Source organism: Balaenoptera musculus, chromosome 6, assembly GCF_009873245.2.
Source record: "Balaenoptera musculus isolate JJ_BM4_2016_0621 chromosome 6, mBalMus1.pri.v3, whole genome shotgun sequence".
Taxonomy (NCBI): domain Eukaryota; kingdom Metazoa; phylum Chordata; class Mammalia; order Artiodactyla; family Balaenopteridae; genus Balaenoptera; species Balaenoptera musculus.
The window spans coordinates 55110145-55134374 of NC_045790.1; positions in this window are offsets into that span (position 1 = coordinate 55110145).

Sequence of the window (24230 nt, forward strand, 5' to 3'; positions counted from 1 at the left end):
CCATTTCACTTCATAAAATTACTTTTATATCTCAAAGACAAGTAATATATTTGGTAACTACTAAAATGGTATCTATTATTAACATTATCATCATTAGTTTAGTCACTTTCAAACCACCCAGAGCAACAACAAATGCATACTGAGACACTCTTTTGTTGGAAGATTTGTTTATGCTTATCTTGTATGTTCAGTATAATTCCTAAGGAGGTGACTATTGTAAATTTTGGTTTCGGCTAGGTTTTTCAGTTGTTTCTTAACACAAAACAGGTTCCTGTAATCAAAAATTTCTTAAGTAAAAAGGGAAATCAGAATCCTCCTTTATAAATCTCAGTATACTATGGTAAAACCACACACAGAGCAAACTATGAAAGTCTTCAGAATTCTATGTGTGCCCCTGGTGCTTACAAGCAGTTTTCCGACATGAGTGCATTGGTGAAACGGTCAGAAAATGGATCGTCCAGATTCCATCCAGATTTCGTTCTCTAACTGTTCTGTTTGAGCTCTTCCGTGCAACGTGCATTTCTATTTCCCACAGTGCCAAACATCACTCTCTCTTCTGATATTATACTTACCGACAAAGGCTCGAAAACTTGCCAGTTGATCCAAGTTCAGTCTCCTTCAGCACTACGAATTTCAAACTTTTTATCATTTTTCCTAGCTCCTTCTCCTTCTCCTTACTACTAGAAAACCTAAGTATATGCTATGTAGTTAGAAGACACTATTCTCCTTAACAATTTTTCTCTGAAAATACTTTCCACAAATTGTCTTAAATAAAGCGTCTCCCAGACAAGCAGTAAGACAACACCTACGTCAGTATATCTAAGTAGGTGGAGCTATGGACGTAGAGGCGGCGCTAGATGAGACGTGACGTGACGTGACGTGACGTGACGTAACGTGACGTAGACGTAGGTGTAAGCGTACGTGTTCCGGGCTTGTTTGTTGAGCGAGTGACTTTTCTCTTCTCCTCAGTTTTCCACCGGTTTTGGAGAACGGCCTCCACGCAGGACGTATTAACCTGGTGAAGCAGAGCCGCAGGCGTAGGAGTTACTTCCAGCACTTCTCCTGTCCAGCTTTGTGAGTTTGGGTAAGTTACTTTAATTCCCTGAGCCTCGTTTCTCTGAACATTCGAGAACATGATTTTAAATAATTAATTGAGAATAAATTAGATTTAAGCAGAACACTGGACCACCTTTCACATGGTAATTGTAGCATTTGTTTTTGTTGCATTCCTGCTCTTAAGGTAATACCTCCCCTCCCAACAAAATTTTTTTTAAAAATTAAAAAAAAAAATGCCTCCAGTGCAACAGCTGGGGTTAAATAGACTGTTGCCTCTTTGGTATTTTGCTATTTTACTGTTTAGTGCACATGTTTTACAGACGAGCCTATATCTTCGCAGAAGGGTACCTTATGAAAAATCTAATACGTTTTAATCCAGGTGTGATGGTTATAACCCTCAACTTCTAAACTCTGGATTTTATAATCTATATTATAAATTTTGTTGTTGAAATGATATTAGTCGTAAAAAAACATGGTATTGTTAGAATAGGTACTAGATTTGCATTGTTAGGATTTTTGAAAAAACAGCAAACGATAGATGCCAAGGTTAGTATTTGATTAACGTTAGGCTAAATTTGGAATGTAAGAAATGTTAATTTTCTCCAGCAGCTTCAAGGTTCTGCACGAGTCTTCGTTCACAGACGTGCACAGGGTAGTAAACATTAATGATAGATGACACACATAGAGTATGGGTGTTTGATTTTTCATCCAGATATATTTGCATTTCCATATAAGGTTTCCTCATCCTCGTCCATTTTTTCTTCCTCCTCCTCCTCCTCCTCCACCCTCTCATAGAGCAATTTTGATGAAATTATATTCCATCATTTTCAATCCTCCTCATGTATTGTTAATGTATTAAATAGTGAATAATACATGGCTAGCATAATTGAGATTCCGACTTTTCTGGGCTAGTCACATGACAACCGAGTAGAAGCTAATTATGTATCATCTTTAGAAATCTGACATATTTGTGTCACTTTTCTTTTTAAATGCACTAAAGTGCCATTTGCCCTGCTTCTTATCAGGCTAGGAAAGCTCCAAACAGGGAGTTATTGTAAAAGTTAAAGGAGATTCCAACTGTGATATATCCATAAAATGTATCTCTAAAGAAAGCTTTGATATACATTGCATATGTGGTATAGCAATTACATTTTTTTTAAATTTATATTTATTTTTGGCTGTGTTGGGTCTTCGTTTCTATGTGAGGGCCTTCTCTAGTTGCGGCAAGCGGGGGCCACTCTTCATCGCAGTGCGCGGGCCTCTCACTATCGCGGCCTCTCTTGTTGCGGAGCACAGGCTCCAGACGCGCAGGCTCAGTAGTTGTGGCTCACGGGCCCAGCTGCTCCGCGGCATGTGGGATCTTCCCAGACCAGGGCTCGTACCCGTGTCCCCTGCATTGGCAGGCAGATTCTCCACCACTGTGCCACCAGGGAAGCCCAGCAATTACATTTTAATACTGCTTGTTGCCAGTTGAGTTTTCCAGCACCAGAGATTGAGATGGAGTTTGACATGCAAGATATTTATTAGAGATCAACATCTCTAGCCTGCAGTCATATTGCAGGATAATCCTGCAAGGAGCTCTGGAATATAACGGCTCATCAAAGTGCCCAATATGACTTTTGCTGAGTTCTGTGATGCCAGAGGTAGAGACCTGGGCATCTAGCACTGCGTAGACAGAACTGTAGGGATCCAAGTCTTTTTCCCATTGGCAGCACAGCAGCATATAAAGGTTTTGATTCACTGTATATACTGCATCCTAAGGACGGTGCCTAATTCTTGTGTAATAGCATCTTCAAGCTGATACTTCAACTGCATATTCAGGAGACCATACCGTTCCTCTGTCAGGCTGACAAAAAAAAAAAAAGGGTGGTATGGTATTTGATACAACCAGTAGACACCATGTAACTTGGCTTACTCCCATATCCCCTTTGCTATAAGTTGATTTCTCTGGTTTGGTACAATATTGCATGGTATTTCATGCAAGTGAATCAACCAAACTATAAGCCCCCAGGTCATGGTGGTAGCTGGGTCAACACAGCAGCTGGGAAAATGCATATCCTCAGTATTTATCTCTTTTTGGTAGAACAAATATTTGGCCTTTCCAGGTTAAAAGGGCTATAATATATAATTTTCCACCAACTGGCCAGTTGTTCTCCTTGAGGAATAGTGTCATACTGGGGACTAAGCACGTCTCTTATTGCTGGCAGATTGAACATTCAGTATCAGATATATATAAATGACCCTCAGTGAATAGGAACTCATATTGTTGGTCCCATGAGTAGTCTCCATCTCTCCCAATGTGACCACTCTCTTTTGTATACAGCATGCCAACAGTAGTGTGGCTGATGACTTAGGCTGCCTGACATCAACTAGCTGAGTGTTCTGTCTGCTTGTTAATTAGTGTCTCTTCTGTGGTACATGCTTTAAGATGTGCATCCATACAAAGGTCTTCGCACTTTGTTCCCACTCCCTTATGTCTGCCATAGGTTCATACCATGGACCCGTTCCATACTTTCTTTTCCCAGGGTCCTGACCAGCCAGGCCATTTGCCACAGCCCATGAGACCATATAAATTCTAGTCTTAGGCCACTTTTCTTTCTTTACAACAAAATGGGTGGTTGTATGGACAGCATGAAGCTGTCCATTGGGAAAAATTTCATTCATCATTAATTTTCCAGTCCACTCCTGAAGAAAGCTTCAGTGAAGATGTTGCTTATACTTGGCACATCCGTAAAGAAAGTGTCACTTTTTACTTCATCACTCTTCAAACAGGATTCCTTATATACCAGAGGTGTGGCCTGAGAAACTGGTGCAACAGTGGTGGGTGATATGCAGATCTGAGCTGTTTGTTCATGCAGCTTATTTATGACCTCTAGCTCTAATCATAATTGATCACAGAGGTACAACTTTAATATGATGGATTGCTTGTTCATGTACCTGAAAATCTTTAGACTTGGCCCATCTGACAGGATCCAGCTCATGGGGATAGTTGAGTCTCATGGTCCCTTGCTATCCCATCATCAGGCACTCCTCCACCAGAAGCACGCCGGAATTTTTTTCTTAAAAGGCGTGTGTGTTGTAGATGGAATGGCCTTGCTCCAGAGCCCCAGAGACCTTTATTATGATTCTTCCACTAGCGTTTCCCATAGGTTCCATGAGATATTTTTCTCCACCACCACTACCACCTCTAATGCCATAAGGTCTGTCGGAATGTATGACAGCTCACACTACAGCCTGGATCTGCTGTAGAGCCCTTTCCTATTTTGGGCCACACTCAAAGCTAGTAGCATTGTGTCACACAGTATACGGCCCTGGACAGTATTCCCAGATGTGGAGTGTATTCCTCTAGAACCTAAAGAAGCCTACCAGGTAATATATTTCTTTCATCGTGGTTGGAGGTACATGCTGCAATTATTTGTCTTTTTTTTTTTTTTTTTTTTTGCATCTTTATTGAAGTATAATTGCTTTACAATGGTGTGTTAGTTTCTGCTTTAAAACAAAGTGAATCAGTTATACATATACATATGTTCCCATAGCTCTTCCCTCTTGCATCTCCCTCCCTCCCACCCTCCCTATCCCACCCCTCTAGGTGATCACAAAGCACCGAGCTGATCTCCCTGTGCTATGCGGCTGCTTCCCACTAGCTATCTATTTTACATTTGGTAGTGTATATATGTCCATGACACTCTCTCACCCTGTCACATCTCACCCCTCCCCCTCCCCATATCCTCAAGTCCATTCTTTAGTAGGTCTGTGTCTTTATTCCCATCTTGCCACTAGGTTCTTCATGACCTTTTTTTTTTTTTCCCTTAGATTCCATATATATGTGTTAGCATACTCAATTATTTGTCTTTTAATTTGGAACATATGTTCTGGCATGCCAGTGATCACTAAATTCCTAAAAATTTTACTGAAGTGGAAGACCACTGAATATTTGTAGGTTCTGTCCCCATCTGTCGAAGTGCATGTGTTTTACCAAGATTTCCAGTGAACTAGCCACTTTTTGCTTCTGTGGCCCAGTTTGGCTGTTGAACTAAATGGAAGCCACTACTCTTGTGTATTTTGAATCTTTAAGAATGGAGTTATTTTTTTCCATCCCCTTGGGATTTGATACTGTTTTTGAATTATTATCTTGCTTAGGTTAGGGGGTAGTTTTAATGGTTGCTATCTGGCCTTCTGTATAATAGCTGTTAACCTATAGGCCTAGGCCCAGTGTTAGGCTTGCACAAACTGTTATGTATGCCAATCCCAATTATATAGTTGGGGAACAGGAAAATTAAAATTAGGTAGGTCTTTGGACTCACTGGAACCAAAATAATCTGGATCTTAACCAGGACTTCATTTTTTACCTGCCCATCACATGCTCCCACTCTCATATCAGGGCAGAGAGGAGTAAGGAGAGGGGCATAATGATGCATCACATTAATGGGTATCAATGTCAACCTTTTATGTAACATTCTTCAGTGTGACTGGAGATTTCCCATTCACTGATGTACATTTATCTAAGTAGATAATTGTAGGAATCTTTGGGGAAGCACTTATAGAATTTTTATCAAAGTACTTTCTGTAGTGTTGCAGGGTCCTTCCTCCAGTGGGCCCAGCTGAATCTTCAGGCAGTGGGTTCTGTGTCTGAAAACTGGCAGGAGTTTGTGACCTTTTTCTGGGGGGGAGGGGTGGGAGGTTTAACTCCCCTCAGCTGCTTGGTAATCGAGCCTTAATTTTTTTTTTCTTAAGGTACAAGCTGAGTGGTGTCCTTATTGGCTGCCCATTTATATTTTCCCTAGGGACACTAAGTTCTTTTAACCATTTCCATAATTTTCTCTGGGTCATTACTCCTTGTCTGCAATTTGAACCTGTTACTCATTATGAAATTTTAGTCTACTTCTGGCAGTTAAGCATTGTACCTTGCCTTTATTGTTTTGGGATCCTGTTGTGCCCATTTTGATCAGGTAGTCGAATTCTATAATGACTTTTCCCACTACAAGAAGAGGGCCACTGTTGACTTTTGTATTATGCCAGTGCCCCCTCACCAGCGTATTCCTTAATTTAAGGTTTCAGTAAATGGTGCATCATAGGCCATCTCCTGGACATAATTCTGTGGGGTGTCTTCCATTGGGCCTTTTAATTCTTTTCTAAAGCATCAGCCACGGAAGTATTGAGTAGACTGAAAAGTCCTAAAGCACTGTAGGCCCAACAAGCTTCAGCCATCATCATGGAGGAACATACATGGTCCACCAGGTATCCCACATTAGGCCTAATGGCTAGGCCTTTATACCAGCAGCTTCATGAGTCATTGGATAAAAGCCACATTCAGAAGCGTACTCTCCTGGGTGTGATGGCTCATTGTGGTGAAGGGAACCTCTGAAGGAGGTTAGTCGGAGGCTCTTTGTTTACAGCTGAGCAGCAATTACTTTCATGATCTCTGTGTCCACAACACTGCACATAAATCATTCAGCAAACACTTATCAAGTAAGTACTGGGTATCAATTACAGTACCAGACACAGGGATTATAAAAAAGCAGGAAGAAAACAGATGCAGGCCGCACTTCCAAAGATCATAAAAGTTAATGTGGGAGATTGATAGATAAACGAGTGCTTATAACAGCATCTAAAGAGATCAACGAAAGAGATATGCCTTGACAGTCTGGGAGTATCAAGAATGGGCAGCTTACGCAGACGATGAAGAAGAGTGAAAGGAAATGGAGTATTTGAAATAAATATTGAAGTAGGTATTAATGTAGATAAAAATTAAGTAGAACATTTAAAGGACTGTATAATCATATGGAAGTAGAAAAAATGTGGCCTATTTGAGGAAGTATTTCAGCATAATTTGGGCATAATATGACAACGGGAAAGTCTTAAGAGTAAAAATGAAAAGGTAGGCAGGATTTGGATGATAAAGGAGAATGCGTGACATGCAAGGGAGTATAGCCTGTAGGAAATACAGAACCATTGAAAAGTTTTATTCCAGGCAGTGAGTTGATCAGCATTACACTTTAGGATATTTACCCTGGAAACAACATATAGAATGAATTGTAGTAAAGTGAGCCAAGGTACAAGTTACTGTGGTAAATAAGTGAGAAAAAAAATGGGAGACTTAAAACAGTGGCATTTTTTGCTCCACAGTAGAGTTGTGTTTTTAAAAATCTCTATTTTAATATTAAACAGCATTAATGAATATACTATTAATTTAATATTAATTAAATGTGGGATCTATGTATATTCCCCCAAACTTATAGTGCCTCAGGGAAGGTTGCTACAGATACTAACCATGGGTAGCTAGTAACATCATGACTGTGGTGAATTAAGATGAGAAGGGGAAGGAAGCTGGTTTTGTTTAGGTCACTAGCGTGAAGTCTGTCCCCCATATCCAGTGTATCTAAGTTGTTTCATAAATATTTTCCATGGCTCAAAGAGTCCATAGGAAAATTCCTTTCTTCCCTGTGTCTATTCAGGTCAGGAGAATTTTGTATCCTCCGCATACACATTATTTTGAAATTCTTTCAAAAGATTACTCTTCCTTATCCTTTTTTAACTATTCTCATCATTTCACATACTCTCTCTAGAATATCAGATGGTTCCTTTTTTAGCCCAAGTGTTCAAGTTCAACTAAAAAACACTGATTTTCACAAACAAGATATGCCCATTTTGTTCACTGCTTGTGGACTCATATGCTGTCTTATCTTTGTCTTTCTTGAGTCATCCCTAGTCTGTAAGTGTGCCCTGCTTGTTTTAAGTTAGTGCTGGGCCACAAGAGCCCCTTCAGAGGTAAGTAGATGAAAGCGCCCTTTGGGGAAATGTTTTAATGATCTATATACTGCATTTTAAGCAAATACTTGACTGAAAATGCTCCTTTTCCCAAGTACAGCAAGGGTAGAGTTGTCAAGCTTTTTCCTGTTTATTGCTACCAAATTCACATATGTATCTTCAATATTCCATGTTGTAGTGTTCTCAATAGTTAGCACATTAATCATGCAATATCTTTAGTAGGAAGCTATAGATCTTTTTAAAGTATTTGTAAGACATTTGGATTTGAGCTGCACCTCATAACTTTTTACTTCGGGCATGCAGAAAGAATAGGTTCTCTAGTCTATTTTGTAATGGTGTGACATCATGACTATATTCAAATCAATGGAAGTGATCTGTGCCAATTCCTGGTTGGACATTTTGGGAGGGTAATTGTGTCTCCTTCATACTCTCTTTTCTGCTTGTACCAGCTGGATGCAGAAGAGAACAGGATCTCAGAAGAAGGCAGAGTCCCAAGATAGAAAGAGCCTAAGCCTCTACATGATAGTTTGGAGGAGAGCTGCCCTGCTGTCCTAAACTCCCACTAGGGCATGTTAGATGAGCAAGAAATAAAATCATGGGACTTTAATCCACTGAATTCTTGAGGGTTGTTTATTCCTTTGTCTTACCTGATCAGTACAGTGTTTAGGCACACTTTTGGCTGGAATATACTTTTGTAATGCATCACGCCCATCTTACCACTTAAAACTTCAGTGGTCCAAGAGTATAGCCCACTTCCTAGCCAGATCCTCAAAGACCTAAGTAAACTGGTTTCAACCTGTATTTCCAACATCATCTTTCACCACTGCTCCCTCCTGATAATAAATTATTTTCTACTCCCTGGAAGTGTCATGGTCCTACAGGTTTCTTAGCTCTTGGCACACATTGTTCCCTCTGAATTCCTTCCGGTCTGCTTTCTTAGGAAATTTCCACTTCACTTTCAAGACCCTGCTCTTATATGAGTGGTTTATTGATACCTCAGTTAAGCATTAGTTGCTCTTCCCTAGGTGTTTCCAAATCCTACATGTCCATCATTACTGAAACACTTAGAACTTTTTATTGTAATCATTTGCATATGTATCTGTTTCTTATTCTGTACAACAAATTGTTCAAGAATGGGAAACTTTCCATATGCATCTTTATAGTCAGTGTATATTGAAAAGACAAATTAGCAGTGTCTGTTTAAAAGAACGGATAACCTACAAATTAGTCATTTAAATTCTCTTTAATGTGAATATTTAATTTGATTGACCTGAAACTACTTTTATTTACAGTTCACCTCTCTGTGCCCTTTTTAGGACATCTACTTAGAGTCTTAGGGATTAGCAGATAAACTTATTTTCTATAATTTTCACCTACTCAACTTGTGAAATATGTTTTTCTTCTTACCATTTCAAAAATTCTTAAAAGAAAATATTTCTAAGGTGGGTAATACAAATGTAACTTATGTCTTTCTTCCTAATAATCCGAAACTCTCCAGCTACTTAAGACCATCCAGTAATTTAAGATTTAGAAAATTGGCCTCACTCCCATATGGTGGAAAGCATAGCAGTCCTGTCAATGTCTCTAGGGGATACTCTGGGCAGCGGATGCAAAGCAGTGTTCCCCTTAAGGATTTTTGTCTCAAGGTTGATGATAAGATTCTAAATGTACATTTTCCTTTTTACCTCAGATATATTCTTTCTCTTTTCTGCATCATGACAGCCTGTTGGATACCACTTTGATACCTTCCCTCCTTAAAACATGACTCAAATCAAGGCTAGGTTTAAAGATTTCAATTAGAAGGATATTATATTGCTACGTAAGACTTAAATCTGAAAATTAGATATACTGTTTTTAATAGTTTTAATAGTTTCCTAATCGTTCCTTCCCATTGAATTAAATTTGGTCACTTTTCCTATAAAGGTTTCAGCCCTCCAATGTATTCTTCAGCCATGCCCTTCCTTTCTGACTTTCCCTCTTTTTCTGTGTAGATTCTTGCCCCTAAACACCCAAATCCCAGCTTTTGATTTTGTTTTTTCCAGGAAAGTGGTATGTACTGTTTCACAAAATATGATTAAAAATTTAGTGATGCATTATATCTCCTGTCATATAAGCATGAAGTCTGGTAGCTCATACTTAAGACTATTAGCTCCCTACAAAATGGCTAAGAAATCATAGCTCCCTTGAACCAAAGGATTCACAGTTCGGTTTACTTTTGAAGACAGTTGTGGAGTAAACTGGAGTATATTCAGTTTGTGCTGTAGCTGTTTCTGGAAGCCACATGGATTCACTACTTAAGCTTAGCCCTAGGAAGTCAGTGGACAGTTCTTCACTCTGGATTGTGTCAGATTCAAATCTATGTAGAGGCTCAAAGGAAACCCATGCTTAGGTTCAAAGAATATATCACTTTTATGACCCCTCACATTTGCCATTGTTCCTCAAAGCACTTTACTGTGCCACAGTGTTTAGGTATCTCTGTTTTGAGATCTACATGGGGCAACCAAGCCAGAATCAGATGCATTCCCCATTGTTAGTAATGCACATGTTGTTCAATAATTAAACTCCCTTTTCCCTTGAGTTAGTATTGTTAGGGACCTAATTACCTTTTCTAGCCATTTGACTTTTGCCATGTCTACTATGTTGGAATCTTTCAAGAGTGAATTTGTTTGTTTTGTTTTTCCTTCCTAAAACTTTTCTGGCTTAACAAAGCCCATATTTCCTGCCCAGTAGCAGGATTGGATGTTGTCTTGCATTTCTACACTTAGAGTAAACTCTAACCAGGCTAATTGTGCCAGAGAACTTGGAGAGAAATCAGTTGCTTTAAAAATCACTAGTAAGCCAAGTCGATTCAAAGAATTCAGTAGAATGGCACCTTTGGTTCCAAAGTTTGCTTCACTTGGTGCTGGCAGAAATACACAATTCAATGAGTGAGAGATTTACTTGCTTTGTTTGCAAATTTCATACACAGTGAATTTCATTTTATCCTCAAATCAAACACTTTTCATTGTGCTCTGCACAAGCACCTCTTAAGTGCCATCTCTGTTCTTCCTTAATTCTTGTATAGCCAGATTGTCAAAACTCTGCAACCTTCCCCTTGTTAGCATTCTAATGTATTTAAAGAACCAGTTGATGAGCCATGTTATAGACAAAGTCCTGTTAATCTAATTCTAATCGTTCAGTTAAATTCTAAATATCTCCCCAATTTTTACACATGACACTTCCTCTAAAGATAATACACACACACACACACACACACACACACAAATGCATTGATCAGTAGAGTTTATTTCTGATTTAATACATTTTCTCATAATTAGTACTTCAGTTAGCTTATTAAATAGCAAACTAGATCATGCCCTCTGTATCCTTGGAATGCCTTACACCATGCCTTTGTTTTCCTGTTCTAGGAAAGTTGCCCTTCAATTTAAACTCTTCTGAGTTTTATTTTGGGATACAGGGCACAAGCTGTGGTGTACATTGCTTCTTTTTAGAAGACTAAAAGTGGAAGTGAACATTACTTTGCGCCTCTTCCCATCTCTGATAAATTTCCTGTGTATCCTGCCTCTCCTGCTTCTGCCTCTTTGTCCCTGTTTTACTAGATTTTTGCTATAGGTAATTGGAAGAGTCTGCATTGTTAATGGAACCTCTCTACCTGTGTGACCAGGGCAGCTCCTTTCTCAAGTCCTTCTTACATTTCCAGAGTACTGCTTAAATGAACAAACAACCAAACAACAGCAACAGAATATATATATGAAAAAATACATATGAAAAAGATGTGTATGTATGTGTGTGTATATACATACATAGAGATATATAGATATGTATCACTTTACCTCGGGGGCAGATATTGCATGATCCAGTGTTAGAAACTGGATACTTCCTCCAGAGCAGTGCTCTGTGTCAAAGGTAACTGAGAAAACCACCTCCTAAGGCCAGGGCATGAATCCCAGAATTCCTTTGGAAGTCAGTTAAACTTCCTTCTCTTTTTTTTAGGAACTGGGTTTCCTCCTGTTAAAGTTTCTTTACAGATACAGGGAGAATAGGTGGTGTTTCCTTAAGTTGAATGTGTCCCCAAAGCTCTTTGTAAGGAGTATCTCTAGGAAATATTTACTGAAACAGCATTCCCCCCCCAACTCCCTTTGGAACCTTTTGTTCTGTGATTCCTGGAGTAAAATCTCAAACAGAAGTACAGAGGATATGACCAAAAAGATTTGTACATTTGGCAATCATGTTTGGGTGATTCTTCAAAGCTCTTATCATTTGCACTGTGTATCCTTATTAAGTATTACAGTATTAAGTATATTAAGTCATATATTTATAAACATTTATAAAATAAGACTATAAAATATAACTTACCATTGAAGTTTTAAATTTAACAATATTTTATCATTTTCTATAAGATATAGAAGTAACATAACATTATAGAAATAATGCTCACTTGAAGAATATAAAATACTTTATGTTCCAAATGCCTAATTTTTCTAAATAAAATGTAGTTTCTCAATAAATATTTGTTAAACCAATTAATGCCTACATGATGGACTTTTGATTGGGTTTCTATATTAATTTCACAAGCTCTGCTAATGCAAAAGTTATGTTTTAACATTTCCTCTTTCAACACCACTCCACAATAATTGACCTAACATTGGGGTTAGGAACTTAATTTTTATTTGAATTTCCTCTTCACCTATGAAGAAGAGCAGTCTGGATTATAATGAGTTCCTCATTAAATAATTGCCGGATATCTGTTTTTAAAAACCAGCTGTGTTCCTGTTTTAATTATTCCAAGTTTTCATTAAAATCTTTTTATCAGTTATTGTTTAATGTGTTGGTGATTCAAAATTAAAATAATTAGATTATATTTATAATCTCAAAAATTTGGAATTGTTTATGGAAGGTTAATTGAGAAATAATTACATTGTAACACAATATGTGACAACAGAGTTTGTGAGAAGTCTTAGAGTCTCAGGGTTGATTTCTCTCCAAAATGCTATCACTGAGTTACAGCTATTTTCTGTGGCCTGCTAGTTAGTGCTTACTCCTATCCCTGAATTCTGGGTAGCTATGATGGTTATTGGTCATGTCACCTTCTAGTCTGCGTTTTAACTTTATGCATGGCTTCTTAAAGATGATCCTGTTGTATTTCATTTTCTTGCCAGAAGTCTCACAGCTGCACCAAAGCTGCCAAATTTGGTGCCTCATTCCCAATATTTAGGTTTTATAATGTAACCAACGTGTGTTAAGTTCATCTCCAACTGTGTCACATGATCTACCTTGCCCCTGAACTTCCTCTTTGCTGCTGGTTGAGAGTGGTGGTGGTGGTAGCAAAGGGGGGAGGGTCTGCACAAAAAATTGGCAGGAATATGTAATGGAATTTATCTTGAACTTCCCTTTTCCTTTATCGTGTCATAGAGGATAATGGAACACAGGATATAGCGGATAATGGGACAGAGACGTGTCGGTGACTTAGAAGTGCAGGTGAAGTGGGTGACTACCTTAATAGAAAGAATTTATCATCTTAGATGTACCTCTGATAGGAAAATGTCAGTTTTCATATAAAAGACATTTAGAATGGCTCCCAGCCTAATAGAATACTGCAAATTGCTATAGTACATACAAGGAAGGGATGGCTATCTTGTGCTGTCAGGGGAGATTTCTCAGAGCTGGGTTTGAAAGAATAAACAGCAGTTCACCATTTTTAAGCTTCAAAAGAATTGTACACTTAGAGACAACAACATACACACACACAAATGTATGGAATTATGGAAGTGCGTAAAGTGATAGTTGGTTCTGAATGGGTGACATGGTGAAAGGCCATGCAGGAAGAGAAGAAAGCTGGTAGGAAATCAGTCTGAATAGCAGACTGGCTGCAGATTTGGAAGGACTCTGTCTAGCGCTAAAGTTTTAGGACTTGATTCTAGCCGTAGTATTAATAAATCAATAACTGTTAAGCTTGTTCTTCCTAATTTCAGTGAAAACAATATAGAAAGATTTTTTCAAATGATAAATTTGAGATCCTCTGTGATTGCTTCTCATTTAACCTCTGGCAGTGTTTCCAGAATAATTTCTATTTAGATCACTATTCAGCAGTTCTCACAACTGACAGAGTTTACTTCAGAGTAAGCCTTCAGGGTGCACCTTCAGAAAGTTATGCCAAGAGTTGTATCATTCGGATTTATTCTTTGTTTAACATCTTTGTAAATCTATGGAAAGTCTTAAGGATATAGAATATTGAGAACTTAAATCATTATCAGTAAGATTTCTTTTACACTTCAAGTTCTTATTCAGTATGTATATCTTTTTAGGACACAGGGGAAATAACCTTGCTATGTCCCTTCTGTGTGACCTTCAGTAAAATTTTTTGTAAGTTTTAAATTTGCAGCAAGTGTTAGAAATGCATTAGAGACTGATGTGTGATCAAGCTATAGTTTCACTACAGCTCCTTTTAATGTTTTCTTACACTTCCTAACACCTTAGCATAGTTTCTGTACCATGGTATTAACTGCTTTCACTCCTCTTAACAAGACATTTTATATTGAACTACCTACCGGATCTAACCGTGAACTGTGTTGCCAAGGAAGAAAATTTTCATGGGATTTAAATTACAGTCATTTTCCAGTTTGCAAATTGAGTACTAAAGATGATGTCATTGAGGTTTTTACCCATGCAAGTACCTGTGCCATAGTCAATACCTAAATACCTAATGCAGTTGTAGAGCTGGAGAAAGATAATGTATTAATGAAGGTTTCCCTAGGATAGGAGCCACACTTCTACCTTCCTTACTGTGATGACATTCATGAAAATAGCCTGTCATAAACGAGACAGAGTTGGGAAAACTTCATGGCAAATTTAACTGAGGAATAACTGTTTTCTCCATCAAGAGAATTGCCCAATAAATGTTTTGCAGAATTTAAAAGTCATTCCAAAATTAGTTTCAAAGAACTGACTGCAAATGACAGTCCCCAAATGTGTTCTTTTCTTCTTCTTTTTCTCCCTGTCATTGCCAACTCAGAGCATTAAGGAAATCTAACATTGAAAGGACTACTCCTGTGAGATGTGAAAATAATTATATGTTCTGCCTGAACTGATAGGCAGAGAAACGTTCTGTCTCAGATTTTGCAAAGCATGCCAATTTTGAGTTTGCATGTTTTCTGTTTCTACTACCAACCAGTTGGAGAAGCAGTGATTGGAAAACAAAAGCATTATCCCTACAGCAAGGAACCTTGAAAATTGGATAGATTACATACTTTTCCACTTTTAGTGTAAAATGAATAAAAAGTGATGTTATTTCTCACTGTAGGTTTTTGGGTAGATAATAGAAACAGTTTTGCAAATTTGAGCCTCAATAATTTTAATATAACTAGTTCTGTTGCATTAAGAATATAGTGTTATAAATACATATTTATGGAGTCAATGTGATTTAGAAAAAATGTTTCTAAGAATGATATTCCATAAAATGAATCTAGTTTTTCATTGACTTCAATTTTTATTTTTTTATTGGAGTATAATTGCTTTACAATGTTGTGTTTCTGCTGTACAATGAGGTGAATCAGCTATATATACACATATATCTCTTCCCTCTTGGACCTTCCTCCCACCCACCTCCCCCATCCCACTCATCTAGGTCATCGCAGAGCACTGAGCTGAGCTTCCTGTGCTTTATAGCAGGTTCCCACTAGCTATCTATTTTACATATGGTAGTGTATATATGTTAGTCCTAAAATCCAAGTTCATTTCCTATTTAAAAGAAGTTACCAAAAGAGTAAATTTTAAACAATTTGAAAATGAATCAGCTTTTTCAGATTGTTGGATGCTATAATACTAGTAGTGATTTTGCAAAAGTCGAATGCTGTAATACTTTTAGTGATTTTGCAGATTTCCATTACTTTGCAACATTCCAGTATCTCATTCTTTGCTGTTGATAGTCCCCAGGCCCCATTCTTGCTTTTACCATATCTGGTAGACCAAACACTTATTTTGTTGACCTGAAATCAACTGTTTTTTTCCAGTTGTTTTTAAGGTCTCGGACAGCTTAAGTAACACTGAAATTTTTTAAAAAAATGTACAGCAAGCGTTACCAACAAATTTGTTCTTTCTTTGGCATGGGATGAGAATATCTTGATGAACACAAATTTTAAAATAACATTTTCTGATTATAGCAGGGATACATCTATTTTGTAGAAAAAAATTAGGCAAATTCAGGAAGGCATTAAAAATTGCTCTAGTGATATCTCATATTAACAATTTTGTACATTTTTAATAGTCTTTTAGAAAAAAAAATAAGGTGCTATTTGTACAACTTATTATTGGATAAGATGCTATCTGCAACTTTTTTCCCCACTGGTGATTTTTCCAGCTTATGTTTAGCTAGATACAAATGCATGAATGCCTATTACCACACTATATGAAAGACTTGTAATCACTTCTACAGTTTTCAAATATTTTCATATTTAGGTTGTTTTTCAGATTGTTAATAGCATAAGGGAAATATAGATGACTACACAATCCACATTAATATTGGAAACAGATGAACAAACAAAAAAATAAAGATACCCTAAGTTTCTGTCTCAAATACTGTGAGAATTACAATGCCCTTCTCAAGATTTTTGTTAATTCTTGGGGACTTAAATTGATGTGTTTTCTCCTCTTTTCCCCTCTAGTCTCTAAGTATTGCTGATATCTTGCCTTCAGTGACGGAAATTTTCCCTTTCACATGTATCTCTAAATCTGGAGAAAGTAGTCCTGTTCTGCAGAGCATCACCAGCACAAGATTGTTCTATTTTGGTGTTTTTGTTAAAGGAGTAGGGAAATGGGGAGGATTACATAATGGCAGAGCAAATTATTTAAAATTGAGCATCATATACTGCCACAATAAAAGTTCTCAGGAAATCCCACAGAAGGTACTGACCCACTTGTCAACGGTTTTTTCCAGGCTCCCTGTCATCCCACCATAGGACTAAATATTCTCTCTCTCTCTCCCCACCGCCTTTCCCCACTTTCTAGCCCTCTACCCTTCCACTTTCTTTTTTTTTTTTTTTTTTATCACCAACTGTGTTATTTCTCTCTGGCTATGCCTGCCACTTCGAACACTTCCCATTTTGTTACACAGGGCAGTTGAGGAATACCCACATGCCATTTGTGAAGAAGAGTCCTTGTCTTTCTTAATTGAAAGCCCCATCAAAGTCCATTAAAGTATTGTTTTTATTTTGTTTTTTTGAAAGAACTGTTTATTCTACCAGAGAGATTATTGCTATCTAGAAGGCAGATATAGCCAGAGTCAGCTACTTTTTTACAGCATAAATAAGGCAAAATGATTTTATCAGCACAAAAAGAAATGATAAAATCTCTGATTACTTCCTTAAGGGAAATTAGTAGATGGAAATTCTGGTATCAAAATAAAAAGGATATTCTGTACATCAAGACGTTTTGTCAGGAATTGTAATATTTATTTTTATTACCATTGAGATATAAATTGATGTGGAGGTTGTCCTAGAATATTAAGATTATTATTTTTTTCTACAAGATTAGAAACTGTATTCTGCCAGAACACCTGCCCCAAGTACTATAACTAGCCCATTACTCTACATGGCAGCCATTGAAGTTTGTTCACATTTGCAAATGTAGTCCAGAAGGACGTGTAGTGATCCTTCTTTAAACACATAACTTTTCTGATAATTGAACACCTGCTTACATCAAGTATAGGTTTGGAAGTTTGGACAGATCTCCATCTGCTTAAACTTCACTCCTAGAATACCTCTTAAACGTCATTGCAATGACCAGTAATTTTTCCAGGGCCAGTACCTGATAGTGATATTGGAGGATGCACTTATGAAAATGGTACTCTTCTTTCACAGAATTGACCTCCAGCTAACACCGTCTATAGCTCTGCGATATGTTAAACAGATTTTTCACTTTCTGAAGCTTCTGACCACACCCTCAATTAGTATGGAAAAGACCTTGAAGTCCCCATTTTCTTTCTGCCTCCTGAGAGTACCTAAAAAAATGTATCAGCTTGGTAGTAAGGAAATACATTTGCTGCAAAACCTCCTATGATAAATCCTTTTAAACTATTCTCTATCCTTATCCACATGGAACACCTCTCTCCCTTTCAGAGCAACTATGATGTATAAACCAAAGTTTCATATTATTCTTGATCATGCCAATATTCTGGCAGCCAGCAGTCATCCACGGTTACAGACCCCTGAGGGAACATCCAGGATACTGTTTCATATATAAATCATCAGTGTAAGAAAAGTGACAGCTAATGGTCAGAACCACAGGAAGATGTAATCAAGTAAGAAATGTAGTTTTACTCAAGTTCCAAGATATCATTCCCATACACGGGAACATTAGAGAATTAGGACTTGGGCTCCTTCACAGTAATGGCATAGTGAGCCTGGTAACAATTTTCCTTCTCCCTAGAGATTCTCCCTATGTCATCACTTCTAGTAACCCCAAGCCTGCTCTTCTCCATGTGCATTTTTCCTATTTCTTAATGTTTTTGTTGTGACTAGTCTGTGTAGATGCTTCCTACTGCCCATGGCCTGCCCAGCAACTAAGAATAAGTGTCTTAAGTGCGCTGTAATAGAGCTTCCGTATTTCTCATGTGATGATATCTTTCTACAGTACCTGAGAGGGATATGAACCAGAAGAGCAGCCACTGCATTATACATAGCATGTCAAGAAAGTTGTGGAGCACGCTTGGGCCTTATAAGAAGAATATATAAACCCAAATCCCACTACAAAATCTCACTACAGTAATGCTGGTTTGGGGCAGAATCTCTTCTGCTCTGCCTCTTAAAATGGAGCATGTATTTAAAGAGCTAGATGTGTTAAATGATTACTTTGTCTTTAGAGGTTAAATAGGCCACCACCTATTCCATACCACACTCCCTTTTTCTCTTCTTATCTGGCCCATCATTTTATCTCTTTTTAATTCTAAGTATATGTTAAATATACCATTAAGTCTCACAAGAAATTAGTGAATAAAAAATTATACTTCCTCTCCAATTCCATGAACTGAAAATATGTCTAAGAAGCTCTTTGACAAGAGAAGGAGATTAAACAGGTTTAACTGACACTGCAGGTTGGGCTTAGATGGGCAGGCATTAACAGGAGGCCTCGCTGTATCCTAGCAGGGCGATGATTACCAGACTGGGATTCAAAGCAGATATCCAGACACTAATATAAAGAAATAAAATAGCAGATCACTGTAATCATTGAAAAGTATGAGAAACAACTTCCATTGTCATTTTAGGGGAAAGACAAGGTGTGCAGGGATAAAAGAAAATGAAACTTTTCTACCATTATTATTTTTCTCCTTTTTAGAAAGACATTGCGATCAGTGCAGAGGCAGAGGATACATGTTACTATGTATAATGATATCATTGTGGTCTATTTTACTTTCATTTTCTCTGTCTTTTTAATCTTCTCATAATATATTTAGACAGTTAATGCCCTCTTGTTAAAATGGAAAATAAAAGTCCTCAGGCACAAATAATAAACTCCTTTCACAGTTATAAACTCTAGATGTCATTATTGGATCTTGAACTCAGATTTTCTGGCTCCAGAAGCACAGATATGGTTCTGGAAAATTGGCTTAGATTCTAAGTGTATTGAAAGATTAGGGCTACATCATACTTCCTTGTTCATCATGTCTGAATATTACACAGCATCTTGTTTGTATACATTCAGTTCATCCTGTGTGATTTAATTTAAATTAGGGCAAAGAAGCGTTTGATTAAAACAGGTGTATAAAGTCTTAGAAGCATTCCCCAGCATCATTTATTAATGTGCTGCAGTGAAATTTGAAAATCTTACAATGTCTACAGATGATTATAAAACATACATTGACATATGCTCTTTGAGTAGGAAAAAACTGGGTTGGATTATATATCCATCTAGATTTAGAATTGCAAACAATAGTATATTCTATATTAGAAATTAGAACTATGCATTTATGATCTGTACTATGTCTAAACTTGAATATACTAGCGTTTGGATTCTTAAAATTTATAATACAGGGACTTGGGTTGCGTACCATAAACTTTAGTCCAGATAAATGATTTCAGTGTAATTAGTTATCTCTCCATCATCATCCCAGTTTCACTTTTTACTATTTTTGTGAAATAAGAGGAAACTATCAGTGTTTCCCTGTGCTACTTTTCTGGGCACCGTTTCCTAAATTCATTTCATGCACAGTATCCTACTTGAGCTTTTAGAATCAAATATCTTTATTATTGCTTTTGTTTCCCCTATCAGTCCTATCACAGTTTCAAACATTACTCATTCACTCTAAATATTTTGTCTTCTTAAAATAAAGGGTGTTTCTAAACCATATCTTCTATGTTTACCTGTCACTTTTATCTTATTGCCAAAAGTTTATAATATTTTTCCTTATTTTACCAGACTTCACTTATGATTCTTACAGCACCTTTAAACCATCTTCTTCTCTTGCTAAGGATTGTTTGTAAATGAAGATGAAACCTGGTCTACTACACTCTAAAAATCAACCTGAAAAATTCTGATCAGAGGAGAAAGCAAAGCAAACACAATTGTAATCTTCATTTGGTCATTGAGAAGCAAAACGTTTGAAGAAAGATTGAGTCCTTGAATTAGTCTCCCTCTGCATTTCTTCCAGGGCTTAAGAAAACTTGATGTGCTTGTGCTATTGCTCCAGATCTGTATTCCCCATGACCTCATTAAATGAAAAAAAGTTATTCAAATGTAGTGTACCAGAAGGGTTTTTCCTCTTAAAAAAAAATCCCCCAAAAACTGAAGAAAGGGTTTGATATGTTCCCTTGAAGAAAGAAAAAATAGTAGATATTGTTATGGGGGAGTCCAAAGTTGCTTTTCATGGGTAAGTTTAGAAAGAGGGGAGATTTTCAAGGGCATACCCCATAGTACGCTAATTAAGACTATTTCCAAAGGGTGTAAATCCCTGCTTATTGGAGTCATGGTGAACCGTGGAGGTTGGAATCTATGATTTCATTTTTCTAAGCAAAATTACACATTTTAAAAAAAGGCACATTTGTAAATGGACTCTTCAAAATGTAGCTTAAAGAAAAAACAAACATATAAATCAGTAAAGCAAGCTTAAAGAATTATGATGTTATCCTTACTCTTAAAGTAGGAGATTTTAACTCTTCAGCAATAAAATTAACAAAAGATCCTAGGTAGATAAATTACTTCAATAACAAAACTTAGCAGTTCTGAATTACATTTATTTATTTATTTATTTATTGACTTACTTATTTTTGGCTGCATTGGGTCTTTATTGCTGCATGCGGGCTTTCTCTAGTTGCAGAGAGCGGGGGCTGCTCTTCGTTGCGGTGCGCGACCTTCTCATTGCGGTGGCTTCTCTGGTTGCGGAGCATGGGCTCTAGGGCGCGTGGGCTTCAGTAGTTGTGGCACGCAGGTTCAGTAGTTGTGGTGCACGGGCTTAGTTGCTTTGCGGCATGTGGGATCTTCCTGGACCAGGGATCGAACGAACGCGCGTCCTCTGCACTGGCAGGCGGATTCTTGACCACTGCGCCACCAGGGAAGTCCCTCAAATTACACTTCTTATCAAGTCTTGTTAATTTCCACCCCCAAACTAACTCCTTTTCCTTCAGAGTCACCGTTTTTCCTCCTGTCCTTCAGACTGGAAGTTAACAGTCTTCTTTCTATCTTGTTTTTTCCTTCAGTCTTTTTATACTTCCTTTCAAAATTCTGGACAGTTTTATCTTAAACATATGCCTCTCATTCATCCTTTTCTTCCCTACATGGTCTGCCACTACTCTTTCCAGGCTTTTCACCATCCAAGGGGTGAGTTCTGAGTGTGAATTAATACCTCATTAATTATTACCCTTTACCTAAGTCATCCCTCATATTACTCCCAATCTTCTAAAGACACTTTACCACGTGCTACTCCCTTCACCATGACTTTTTAATCACTTTCTGTCTGGTGCACCATATCAAATACATATTTCTCTTCCTTTCTTTGGAGTTTTCACAACACCTCATGCATGCTGTGTGTTGGGAACTGTGCTAAGCAGGAGAGGACAAGACACAGCCCCTGCAGTTCTTGAGTTTACAGTCTAGTAGAGAAGACAGTCACTGAACAAGTAATTACAAGGACATTGAGTTTTATAAAGGAAAAGTGCAACAAGCCATGTGAATATTTACAGGGGCTCTTACTATTTTTATTCTACTTTATGTGCTATTCTTCCCACTACACTTTTCTCTAGCGTGGACATTCCTTTGCAATCAAGCCTGCTAAACTCTTTAACGTTCACTAAAATACATCACACTATTTTAGTAACTGGGTGTTACTCTCCACCCTTCTGCTGTACAAGATCGTTAAAACCCAGGGAGAATAGCACCCCAGATACAGCACTTTTTTCTGTGGTTCTTGTGTGTCCTCTGCATACTTCTATTATGATACTTATCACATTACACATAATTATAGTTGTATGTGACTGCCTTCTCTTGTTAGTATCTTGAGGGCAGGAAGTGTGTTTTACAAATATTTGTAATATTCCAGCGTCTTGCATGATGCTTGTCATTTTTTTTAAACTACTTAATAAAGGATGTGTTGGATTGCATTGAATTGTTTTTATAGATTAGTTGTTTTCTATTCTCTTCTAAATATATTATCAGGTAATTAAATAAAGAGAATTATTATAACTCATGTTTTCTATAGTTCTACCCCAGTGAACATGGCATGTGTCCATGTGTACCATATTTCTCACCTACACTGAAATCCCTTTACGTTGCCAAGCCCTTATTTGCTTCCATGGCCTTGTTCTTACCATTTACTTCCTGTTTTGTGCTTCTCAAACTGGTGTGCATATTCCTATAATTTTGGAAGTAGAAAGCTTTGTGTAATTATTGGATAAAGTAACAGAATAAACAGTCTAACATCTGGGAGCATCAGTTTATCTCTAATACTTAAAGAGAAATAAGTAATTCAACATTTAAATAATTTTGAATGTTTTTAAAACAACTGCTGATGTATCGTATAGTATAATACAAAATGTAAATCATTTCCAAGGAGAAATGTGAGACTTCCAGAAAACTTTAAACTTGCAGAGAGCTGTTGGACCTAAGCTTTGAAAATGTACAAAGATACTTTGGTGGCAGAGTATAAAGAGTTCTGAAGTTGAATGGATTGAACATGAACTTTGAAGGTATCCCGGTCTTCATTACAAATCAAGGGTCTATTTCTTACTAGCTGTGAGTCCTCAAAAAATTAATTTGTCTCTTTGAACTTTAGTTTTTTCACCCATAAAATGGTGATAATAATTACTTCAGCAGGTTACTCTGAGTATTAAATGAGATGATGAATGCAAAGTGCCTGGTACATATTCGACAAAGTATGACTGAGTCTCAGTAATTGAGAATATCAAAGTAACATCTGAAGAATGTTTATCAGAGATATCCTGTGATCAATAATATTATATTTTCTAACTTAGAACTTTCATAGCCATAGGTTTTCTTTGGGCACAATATTAAGAAAATTAGTAAAGGAGAACCCTGTGTCATAAGGAAGTGTGCTATGGAATAGTTCACATTTAAGTATAAATTTAAACTCAGTTTTATTTTAACTAAAAGAACTACCATCTGGTCAGTGTCCAAGGTCTCTTAGAAATGAATTGGAGGTTTCATCTCAATGCTTAAGGGACACACATACGCATAATACGATAAACTAGAGGCTACTACTAGATTTAGCACTCTTGTCACATGCTCTAGTGGAAAGGATAAGGTTCAAGTGGCACAGAGCAAAACTCTTCTCACATTAAGTGCTTGTCTCTTAAGCAAGGCTTTTGAGAGCATTTCAGTCCCTCAGGAAAGAGTATTGCAAATCTTTCTACAATTACCATGGGAGCAAACAGGAATGTCAAGTGATCAAATTGGTAACAAATTGAATAAAATTAGATGGCTAAAGGCAAATAGATTCTGTTCTCCCTTACCATTTCAGAGAAAAATTAATAATCAACGTGTTCTAATCAACCCTTCTCCCTTCTCAGAGGAAAAAAAAAAAAGCTGGCTAGGATGCCAAAATAATTTATAGAATATGTATGAAAATATAGTGTCTTTTTTTTAATGTAGAGAATTTTCCGTTTTAAATATGTCCATAAACACTTAAAATAGAAACCATAGTAGTTTGAATTTATTAGTTGTTTCTTAATTTACTTTTCCTGCCTTATCGTGAAATTGGCAGGATTCCAGACAGGCAATTATATATCCATTTGAAACTGTTAATCCTATCATTGCTTTTCATAGAACCTAGAGAAACCATTGTTTTTTGCTGCTTGATAGTAGGAATTGTAAGAAAATCACTGGAAACACAGCAACATGATATGAAATAAAATTGTTCTTTGAGTGTATTTCTTGAACATGCATTTTAAGTGGAGAATTCACTG